General features: G+C 43.4%; 1 pseudogene; it reads left to right on the plus strand.

Annotated features, from left to right (window-relative positions):
- Positions 1-10,712: 10,712 nt before the first annotated feature.
- LOC100951007 lies at positions 10,713-11,311 on the plus strand (annotated as a pseudogene).
- The last annotated feature ends 430 nt before the right edge of the window (positions 11,312-11,741 follow it).

Raw genomic sequence — 11,741 nt, forward strand, 5'->3', positions numbered from 1 at the left:
CTCTTACAGGTGCCCATCACAACGCCCGGCTGAGGCAAGAGAATTGCTTAAACCCAAGAGTTCGAGGGTGTCATAGTGAGACTCTATCTCAAATAAAAAAAAAAGAAGAAGAAAAGAAAGAGAAGGCTGGGCACAGTGGCTCATGCTTATAATCCTAGCACTATGGGCAGCTGAGGTGGTTTTGAGGTCAGGGGTTCAAGACCAGCCTGAGCAAGAGCAAGACCCTGTCTCTAAAAATAGAAAAAAAATTAGCCTGGTGTGGTGGCGGGTGCCTGTAATCCCAGCTACTTGGGAGGCTGAGGCAAGAGGATCATTCAACCCAGGAGTTTGAGGTTGTAATGAGGCATGATGATACCCCTGCACTCTAGCCTGGGCAACAGAGGGAGACCTTGGCTCAAAATAATTAAACAAAGAGAAGATGGGAAGAGCTTCTGCTTTGAGAAAAAAAAAATATTATCAACTCAGTTCTGGAGAGTAAGGAACTAAGAGATGTTGAACAGTAATGGAAAGGAGAAATAAAGAGCACAAATGAAAAAGGGGAGTTGTAAGTTAGTACATACATGAGAAGTTGTTTGAAACCTTGAATTCACATAATTCTTCCTTTAGTGCAGCGGTTCTCAACCTGTGAGTCGCGACCCCTTTGTAGCAATGAAAATACATCGCAGCTTTAGGGAGGCTGAGAAGCACTGCTCTAGTGGGAGAGAAGCACCATGTAAATGGAATCTCCAGATGCACCCTCCACTGGAGAAGACAAAACAAACCTGACTAGAGAGAACAACGAGAGGGAGAAAAGATCAGGGTCAGGGAGAGCTTGAGTAATGAAAACTGATGTCTTAAAGTCAAACACACAAACATCGGTCTTGGAATCCAGTCAATGGACTTGAGAATACTTCAGACAAGAGGTGTACTTTCAACTGTTCTCACAAGGTGCTGTGTACATTTTGAGAGGGCTTTCTCGGTTTAAAAACATTCAAAAGTTTTGAGAAGTTATCACCAGTTATTCTCCTCTGTGACACTCTTCAACAAAATGTAACCAGACTTAATTGAAAGTCTTAGTGTGGTCAGTTACATAACACTAGAATTGCTGAATAGCTTAAATGCTGTGTTTTCCCAGAAATATTTGTCTTTTGGATGAAACCAAGAATGGAAAGTTTCTCCCTTAAAGGAGAATTTTTGAAAAGGTGGAAAGAAAAGAAAAACATATATAAGGGAAATATAATTTTAATAAAAATTAACCATAATTCTACAAATGTGGTAACTACCCACACAGGGACACACAAAAACACAAAGAAAAGTAAATTTTGCCACATCAGAGAGTCGCTTGTGGGTTGTAGATCAATTAGATAATGTCTTTTTAAAAATCAGAAAATATCTCATATATTACCCTTGCCAGGAAAAAGTTTAGAGAGATCTTTGGTTCTTGTTATTTTCCTGTCCAATTGGCAGAATTGACTCATGGTGACCCATACTAATTCTGTTTTGTCTAAGACACAAAGTGAGGGCTACAGAATGGAAATGTTTTGTTTGGGGTGGGGGAAGAGGAAGAGTTGTCACCTTGAGTTACTCAGCTTCTTCTGGATGCGTGAATAGCTGCGACCTTCGAAAGCTGCAACCAGCGCTTGCCACAACCCTGGTTTCTCCCCTTTTCCTCTCCCCTTTCCTCCAGGGATAACATATGCGTGTGTCTGTGTGTCTGTGTTTATTTGTGTCTGCACTGTGCGTGGATACATCGCCGGAGGGGAGAGCTGAGAGAGCTGGCTGGCCTTCATTTCAAACCTTCTTCATAAAACCCATTGATTTCTCTCCAGAATAACACAAAATTCTGGCCAAAAAGGCATTGTAAAGAAATAACAACGCCATGGTAAGTTTTGTGGTGAACTTATTGCCGAACAAGTAATATACTTTTTTTTCTCTTTTTCTTTTTTTTGTTTTTTGAGACAGAGTCTCACTATGTCACCCTCGATAGAGTGCTGTGCCGTCACAGCTCACAGCAACCTCAAACTCTTGGGCTTAAGTGATTCTCTTGCCTCAGCCTCCCAAGTAGCTGGAACTCCAGGCACCTACCACAACACCTGGCTATTTTTTTTGTCGCACTTGGTCTTGTTGTTTAATAGGCCTGGACCAGGTTTGAACCTGCCTACCTTGGGGTATGTGGCTGGCGCCCTAACCACTCAGCTATGGGCACCAAGCCTAATATACTTTTTCTTATAGCCAAATAAGTAACATATTACATGTTGTTCAAAAAAATTTCTCTCTTATAGTTTGCTAGGATGGCCTTCTGTTAAGTTAGCATGTGCTGTGCTTCAGGAATCCCTACCATCCTGGTCCACGGCTGCATGACCTTAGCATGAGAAGCAGCTGGCAGTGTTGGTATATAGACCTGACCTGTGCTAAATTTTTGGTCTTCTCCACCTGTGAAGACTTGGGGGGTAAGGTCTGGATTAGACAAGCAGTGAGAAATTCTTCAGTTTAATTAGTTCTATAAATCCATACCAGATTCAAGCTGCCCTACAGTATCCAGAATATCCTAGAACCAGTTCAAATACCTCAGAGAAATTAAACTGACTTTGGGCATCTGTTCCATGGATTCCAGTACAAAAGTGGACTTCCTAGGAATTTTGTTGTGGCAGAGAACCTTGGGAACAAGGGCTTCATCCTGGGACAGTGGATCGGGAAGATGGAAAAGGCCTGTTCTGACTACTATCCCAGAGCACAGCTGCCCTGGTGATGCATGGCCGGCCGCCTACTTCCGGACTGTTTAGGGAGAGAGAAATAGAACTACTTCTCATTTAAATTAGTGTAAAGTTGGGTCTCTGTGACAAGGAGACAAATCTCTATATAACAGGCACTGTGCTAGGCATTGTAGAACTAACATTAGCGAGACAGGCCTGGTGCCTGATGTTAATAGATTAGACTTGTGTTTTTCTTTTGTTTGTTTATTTGTTTGGGTTTTTTTAAGGAGATTTGGGGGTTGGGATGAGCATGTGCACACAGTTGCCTTTTTGTTGTTGTTGTTGACACACAGTTCTACCCTATGCCCTGAGCAGAGTGCAATGGCGTTGTAGCTCACTGCAACCTCTGACTCGGGCTGTGGGCATCCTGCTGCCTCAGGCTCTGAAGCCGCTGGGATTACAGGTGCTCACCACGGTGCCCAGCTGGGTTTTTCCATTTTTTTCATGAGTCAAGGTCTCACTCTCCATGAGTCAGGGTCTCAGACAGCTTTGAACTCCTGAAGCTCAAGCAATCCTCCCTCCTCAGCCTCCCACAGTGCTGGGATTACAGGCATGAGCCACTGCGCCCAGCTAGACCCATGTTTTCCAACCTCACAGCACACTTGAACCTATAGCTCAACTTCATGGCACACTTAAATTATGTTGATCAAAACCAAAAAGAATAAAGAAAACATAATACACTTACTGTGAACTTCTTTCAAAAATAATTTAATTAGTGATCTTTAAAAATTTTCATGACACACCTAATATCCTCATATGACACACTAGTTGAAAATCACTGGATTAGAGGGAGAAACAGACTAAGTTCTTACCTTACAGTTTGAGAAACACTGGCAGAAAAGTCATATGGGAGTGCACAAGCCAAGCCTGGGAGACTCAGGATAGGCCTCCCAGAGAAATTGCTCTCCTATAATGAGTTCTGAAGATCAGTGGAACTAATCAGAAGGAATAGAGGAAGGGGAGTGGGAGGAGGAGAGAGCAGTCTAGACAGAGAAGATGGACTAGAGGAAAGGACTAGGAGTTAGAAGGATCACAGATCAAAAAAAAAAAAAAAAAAAAAATCCTGGGGCGGCGCCCTAAGCTCCTTGAATAGGGCGCTAGACACATACACTGAGGCAGGCGGGTTCGAACCCAACCTGGGCTAACTAAAACAACAATGACAACTGCAACAACAAAAAAAATAGCCGGGTGTTGTGGCAGGCACCTGTAGCCCCACCTACTTGTGAGGCTGAGGCAAGAGACTCACTTAAGCCCAGAGTTGGAGGTTGCTGTGAGCTGAGACACCATTGCACTCTACGCAGAGCGACAGCTTGAGGCTCTGTCTCAAAAAAAAAAAAAAATCCTGGACATAGCCCCCTGCTTCACAAACATGCTAAATAGGCTGATACTGTACATTTTTTTCTTTAAAAGAATACGGCTATATTGTCTCCTCCTGAGCACTGATTTGTCTTAATAGTATAACATACTAACTGGATGTTTGTCCCTTGGCAACATGAGGCATGTTTTTGTTTTACTTTATGTAATCCCATAATCACTCAGATTATACTCTGTCAAGGGCCAGGTAAATAATAACTATTTTAGTGACCTCAAAAGAGCACATACTATATATAGAGTGCTGAATTGTACATACTAGCCTCGGATCTAAAGTTGGGGGGTGTGATGGTTAATGTTTGGTGTCAACAAGTACCTAGATGAAGCATTGTTTCTGGGTGTGTCTACCAGGGTTTTCAGCACTGATGCTGCAGTTCGGTCTGAGTCCAGAGGGCTGAGAAGCAGGAGAGCCGGTGGTGTAAATCCCAGGCAGAGCACAGGAGAGGGTGAGATGGCCCAGCTCACACAGGGAGGCAGGAGGAAGGGTCGAATGTATTCCCTCTCTGCCTTTCTGTTCAGGCCCTCAGCAATTGGATGAAGCTGCCCCCAAGCAATTTTTTGCCCTACACCCATTGTTTCTGGGTGTGTCTACCAGAGTTTGCTAGGAAGAGATCAGCACTTCAATCTGTGAACTCAGTACAGACCCAGGAGATGGGTCTCCTCAATTGTTGGGAGGCGGCCTCATCCAATTGGTGAGGGCCTGAACAGAAAGACAGAGAGGGAACATGTTCACCCCCTTCCTCCTGCCTCTCACTGTGTGAGCCAGGACATCTCATCTCACCCTGTCCTGTGCTCCGCCTGGGATTTACACCACTGGTTCCCCTGCTCGCCAGCCCTCTGGACTCAGACTGAACTACACCATCGGCTTCCCTGGGTTTCCAGCTTGCAGGCAGCACACTGCGTGACTTGGCCTCCATGGCTGTGTGAGCCAATCTTCACTTTATTCGTACACGTATGCACGCCTGTTGTTTCCGTTTCTCCAGAGAAGCCCGCCTGACACAGGAGGCAAACAAAGGCATGAATAAGGTAAGCAGGCAGGAGGGACGGGGGTGTCTGTGGGCTTCAGTTTAGTCTGTTTTGTGTTATTGTAAAAGAATACCTGAGACTGGATGATTTATAAATAAAAAAGATTTTGCACACTGTTCTGCAGACACACCCGAAGGTTGGCAGCAGGATCTGCACGTGGTGAAGGCTTCAGGCTGCCTCCACTCATGGGGGAAGGTGAAAGGGAGGGAGTACAGAGATCACCAGGTGAGAGAGGAAGCCAGGAAGAGTATGAGGAGGTGTCAGGCTCTTTGTAACAGCTGCGCTCCCAGGAACCAACAGAGCGAGAACGCACATACTACCTGGAGGAATGCACCAAGCCATTCATGAGGGATCGGCCCTTATGACCCAAACACTTCCCATCAGGCCCTGTCTACCACACTGGGGACCAAATTTCAACAGAGGATGGAATGGAAAACATCTTAACTATAGTAGCTTTTATGGAACCATCATGGCCTAAATTCCAACTTAGAACACTAGTGTTACAGTTTGTTCCATGTAGGACAGCTATCCTACCACACCCACGGCCAGAGTCTGGACCATCTCTGGGGGCAGGAATACAGGCTGGATGGAAGGGCCTCTTTCAATTCTCACCTTGGAAATACTTCAGTATTAGTGAGAGCCCTGACCAGGGAATGAGAAAGAAGACCAGATACTGGGATCTCTTTTGAAGGAGAACAAAGAAAGAACTTTAAAAGTACGAAACGTTGTAAGCCCCCAAAGAAAGGAGAAATCACGCCCGTTAAGGCATTCTGAAAGAAATCTGAAGTATGGAAATAGAATTTCAAGGTGGCAGGGAAGGGGTTTGAGGCAGGAGGACTGGAGCACAGAGAAAGCAATCCAAACAGAGGGAACAAAACGTGAGCCAGTGGGAGGTCAAACATGAGGTCATCACAAACCAGGCAGGGGAGGGGCCACCCAGCCGCACCATACCACCTGGGCACGCACACCACTGCCCCTCTTGCTCACCCTCTCACCAGAGCATTCCATGTGTCACACTGATGGACATATGTCCCTCCATCCAGTACCAACTGTCCGTGTTCCTCTGTGCTAGGGTTCTTTGTTTGAGATTTACATTGTTTGGGAAGGTCAGGATTATAGTTTAGTCACTCCAGCATGATTATCACCCACTTAAAAATATAAATAGCTTTGTATTGTAGTCACTGATGTTTTCTGTCACTTTGCAGTTTACAAAAGTGCTTCTTCATATCCTCACCCTCAATCCTCACAATGACACCCCCCAGAGTAGAAGTATTACTGTCTTGGTCTCATGAGCTAAGAAACTGAAATGCCAACAATATACATGCTGGACCAAGGTCTTAAACCTAAGTCCTTTGATGTCGCATATCACAGTGCTTTCAAAAGAATGGTTTCTTTCTTAGAACATTTGTTTGCATCTTTCCTATTTTTTATGTTATTTAGGATTTACAGCATCTTACACATCTTACAAATTACATTATTTCCTCATATCCGTTAGTACAGGTTGAACATTCCTAATCTGAAAATCCAAAATCCAAATTGCTCTGAAATCTGAAACCGTTTTGAGCACCAAAGCGATGCTCAAAGGAAATGTTCAGGGCAGTGTCTGTGGCTCAGTGAGTAGGGCGCTGGCCCCATATACCGAGGGTGGCAGTTTAAACCCGGCTCCAGCCAAACTGCAACAAAAAAATAGCCAGGCATTGTGGCAGGCACCTATAGTCCCAGCTTACTTGGGAGGCTGAGGCAAGAGAATCGCCTAAGCCCAGGAGCTGGAGGTTGCTGTGAGCTATGACAGCACAGTACTCTACCTAGGGCAACAAAGTGAGACTCTGTCTCTAAAAAAAAAAAAAAAAAAAAAATTGTTTTAGATGTCAGATTCTTTGGATTAGGGGTGCTTAACCAGTATCATGCAAATATTCCAAAATCCAAAACAGTCTGCGATCTGAAACCCTTCTGGTCCTCAGCATGTTGAATAAGGGCTACACATCTGTAATTACAGGTGCATTCACACAGTTGCCAGCATGCGGCAATTACATCTCTACTGGCCCTTTTGTGAGTGCTGTATCCTTTTCATTCCCAGTGCTACTACCCTGGTCAAGTTTGTACTGCCCGGAATGGCTGCCCCATTCGTTCAGTCACACAATCGTGCAGGCAGCTGTCATGCCCCGGGTGCTGCGCTGAGTTCTGGGCATGCTGTGGGGATCAATGTAGAGCTCCTGCTTTCAAAGAGCTTTCAGTCTAGAGAATGAGAGAGACGAGTAACTAGGACCTTTTGAGTAATGAGAGAAATGCCGCAATGGAGGAAGCAGAGCATGGGGCCCCTCGTGTCGAGGTCGAGGTTCCTAGTCCACAGTTAAGGAAGGAGTCAGCGGTGTCTAAGGCTGAGATGTCCAAGGGAAACAAACGCTAGCAAACTAAAAAAGGGAGAAATGTTCAGTTCAGGTAAAAGAAATGGCATGAGCATTATCGTGAGTGCCAGAAAGTACAAAGTGATTTCATGGCCAGAACTGAAAGGAGTTTGATATGCCCGAAGGGTGGATGCCATGGGAAGAAGATATTGAGAAATGAGCTAAGATTGCGAAGAGCCTGGGAGTCATAGTAAGGAATTTGAACTTTATCCTGAGGCACTGGAGACCATCAGAAGATTTCATGCAGTGCCACTACAGGAGAAGCCTTGAATTTTAAAAAGGTTTGACTGACTATGGAGAAAAGATTAGAGCAGCACTGCCCCTTCGAAATATGATGTGAGCCACTTATCTAATTTTAACTTTTCTAGAAGCTGCATTAAATGATTGGAAAGAAAGAGTTAAAATTGATATTTGATCAGTTAGCTAATTTTTATTAATTTTAATAATATAGTTTTTCTATCCCATGTACTACAAGGAGGTGTGGAGAGGAGTGACCATATTGAAGAAGTGTTTAGCAGGGGGAATGGCAGAAATTTATTACAGGCAAGGACTCCCGCTCTCTGTTTTGCAGACCAAGATCAAACTCATTTTCCTGAAATACAGCCCCAATTTAGATACTCGCTGTTTCAATGCTTCCTTTGTTCCTCTCTTGCCCACCAGTGTAAATAAAGTCCAAATTCTTCAGCCAGCAGTGCACCCGGTTTCTCCAGCATCTGCATGCTCCCCTTCACAGCTGGTCCTCTTTGCTTCCACCTGTAAACCCAATGTCTGAGACGAGGCATAACCTTAAACAGAAGGAATGAGAAGACTTTGGCTCAGCACTCTGGAATGGGGCATCAAACCATTCTTACTCCTAGTCAGACCCCTATTTTCCAGGTCTGACTCCTGGCTTGGAAATCTGCCTGGTCCTTCTGGGGCTGGGGCCCAGCTTCTTGCTTTCCATTATGCTCTTTCGGAGCTTGGAAGTCTGCCCATAAACCTGAGCGTAGCGGCTGGAGCCTGCTAACTGCTGACAGACTTTCTTAGTCCCTTACTCCTGATTACATTTCTAAGTGCCACCTGTTCCTACATTTCTCAGTACCAGCACCTCCCCTCCTTGAGACTTGTCACCTACCTCTCAATACCAACTCTACTTGCCTGGGTGACTGCTTGTCATCTGTTGCCGTATTGGTCTGCAAATCTCTTCCAATACCTTGTCTGTCAGCCTAGACTTCCTTGAGGTTCTTGCCCCATTCTGGAGGGCAGATTTAGCCCCTCCCAGTTTGCCTGGTCTTTTCAACCAGGTCATTTCTAACCTTATCTTTAGCTATACCAATGAACGCTCAAGGCCCTCCAGATTAGAGCCCCACCATACACTTACTTAAACTTCTTTCTTACTATGCTGTGTAACCTTCCCTCCAGTCAGCATAATCTCATCATTGTTTGCTGTTCATTCCTCTAATTACAGACCTCACTATTTATTTCTGCCAAGATGACAGTCTGGAAAGGGCTTTTTCCCATTCCATTGCCACAAAACTTAGGCATTCATAATAAATATTAAGCTAAAAAATATGACAATCCATAATTCCCTCTCCACTCCCACTGGAAGTTATATCTCCCTCCCCTGAATTCCTGTGGCTCATTATCTGCTTCCTTTGTGAATTTTATTGCCTTCTTCCTTATTTTAAACATCTTATCTCCCTACAAATATAAACTTCTTGGGAATAAGATCCATGTCTGATTGCTAAGCAGAGCAAAGTAACTAGGGAAAAGGAAAAAAGGAAGAAAAGGAGAGGGGGGGAAAGGGAAAGAGAGACTTGGTTCAATTACAAAAAATAAGTATGGGTCCATCAAGAATTATGACCAATATCACAGGAGTGGGTTTCTGACAAAAGGATTGAAGTTCAGTCCCAATCCTCTCTGTCTCGTGTGCTCACATGTCCCTCCTCCTTCTGCCATGGGATGATGCAACAAGAAGGTCCTCACCAGATGTGGTCCCTTGATTTTGGACTTCCTAGCTTCCAGAACTGTAAGCCAAATAAACTTCTATTGTATATCAGTTTTTTAAATAAATAATTATAGTTGAGTACAAAATGGTGGCATAGAAGCAAACTGGTTCTATTCTCCCACCCAACAAAGTGAAAAACAAATAAACAGTGTCAGGATTATCACCAGACATATCCCAGAACTCAAATATAAAGATGAGACAGCTCCAACACTTCCTGGGGCCACAGTGATATGAAAAAACTTGAAGGAGATGGTAAGAGAATCAAATTCCACATATGCGACACCCCTTCTTCCCCCAACTCACTGTCTCTACACTGGAAAAAATAAGATCAAGATGGGCAACCAGCTTTTCCCAAATCTTGGGTTCCCTGCAGGAGAGCTGTCCTTGCCTTAACCCAAAGAAAGCAATGCAAGTGCTTGAAGGGAGAAATAGCCCTGTGAACAGGCAAAGACAAAGAGTGAAGGCAGGACTACCACCTCCAGCCCTGAAAAATCTGCTCTGTACCTTGGGCAAAGGACATACCAAATCATAGTGCTATAGGAGGTTTGTTCCACAGATCATCTAGGCATGAGCCCCCAAGTAGCCTTCTCACACTACCAAGTTAAACCCTTTGGGAACTCCTTCATTTGGAAAAGGCAGCAATCAATCATTTACAAGACCCAAGGCAAATTTAGGCTGAAGGCACCTAGAGCAGAAAAGGAGGCAATGATGTAAGCAAATATATCCAGTAAAAACCAAAACAAGCCAGACAAAGAAGACTGGAATAAATAACTAATCATTCCACACAAACAGAAATGTACATCCACAAAAAGCAACAGCAAACTGGGAACCATGATCTCCCCAAATGACAAAGCAAGGAACTAGTAAATTACCCTAATGAGATGGTAATATGTGAACTCTCTGACAAAGAATTCATGCTAATAGTTTCAAGAAAACTCAAGGTAAAGCAATTCAGAAATTTATCCAAGAAATTTAACAAAGAAATAAAAATGATTAAAAAAAATACAAACAGAAATCTTGGAACTGAGAAATATATTTGCTGAACTGAAAAATTCACCAGAAGCTCTTCAAAGCAGAATCAATAAAGCAGAGGAAAGAATCAATGAGCTTGAATATTGTCTATTTGAAATTTCAAATCAGGGAGAAAGGCTCTTTCCTTTCCATCTGGCAGCACCTATCAGGTAAGTCAGGATGGATACATACAAGTACATACAAAGGAAGAAGCAGTATGATGTAATGCACTTTCTTCTGAGTGTCTGCTGCTGCCAGTACTGCAAGCTCCCTGTGCTCCACAGGGCTCCCTGCCCCACTCAGCTGGATAAAGCACATGGATTGGGATATAAGGCTAAGCAAGGTTATATCATATATAGGACTCATGTGCACTGTGGTGGCTGCAAATGCCCAATTCCTAGGGTGCACCTTATCCCAAGCCTGTCCATCATGGTGTTACCCAGCTAAAGTTTGCTCAGAACCTTTAGTTTGTTGCCAAGGAGTAAGCTGGATTTTACAGTGGGGCTCTAGGAGTCTTTAATTCTTTCTGGGTTGGTAAAGATTTGACATACAAATTTTTTGAGGTTATCCTCATTGATCCATTTCATAACGCTATCAGAAGAAATCCTGCAGCCCAGTGGATTACCAAACTAGTCCACAAGCACAGGGAGATGTGTGGGCTGACATCTGCAGGCCAGAAGAGCTGTGGCCTTGAAAAGGCCTATAAATTTCACTACACTATTTGTGGTTCCTGTCATGTAGCTTGGAGAAGGTGCAATACTCTCCAAGTCCATCATTAATGCTAATATATGTAATGTTTGTAAAAATTATACCTAATAAATAATTTAGGATAATCAATAGAAAAAAAAAACAGAGGATAAAAAAGAAAGAAGAATGAAAGCTATAAAGATCACCTACAAGTTACAGAAAATTACCTGAAAAGACCAAATCTAAGAATTATTGATGTTCAAAAGGGAGCTAAGCAAGAGCAAGGGGTAGAAAGTTTATTCAAAGAAATAAGACAAAACTTTCCAAAATTTGCAAAAATATAAATATCCAGGTATAGGAAGGTCGGAGAATACCAAACAGATTGGACCCAAATAAGATCACCCTAAGGCATATAATAATAAAATTCTCGAAAGTCAAAGATGAAAAGAGAATCCTAAAATCAGCAAGAGAAAAGAAGTAAACAACATACAAAGGAACTCCAATTCATCTAGCAATAGACTT

This window comes from Otolemur garnettii, unplaced genomic scaffold (genome assembly GCF_000181295.1).
Source record: "Otolemur garnettii isolate 467f Iridium unplaced genomic scaffold, OtoGar3 scaffold00016, whole genome shotgun sequence".
Classification (NCBI taxonomy): domain Eukaryota; kingdom Metazoa; phylum Chordata; class Mammalia; order Primates; family Galagidae; genus Otolemur; species Otolemur garnettii.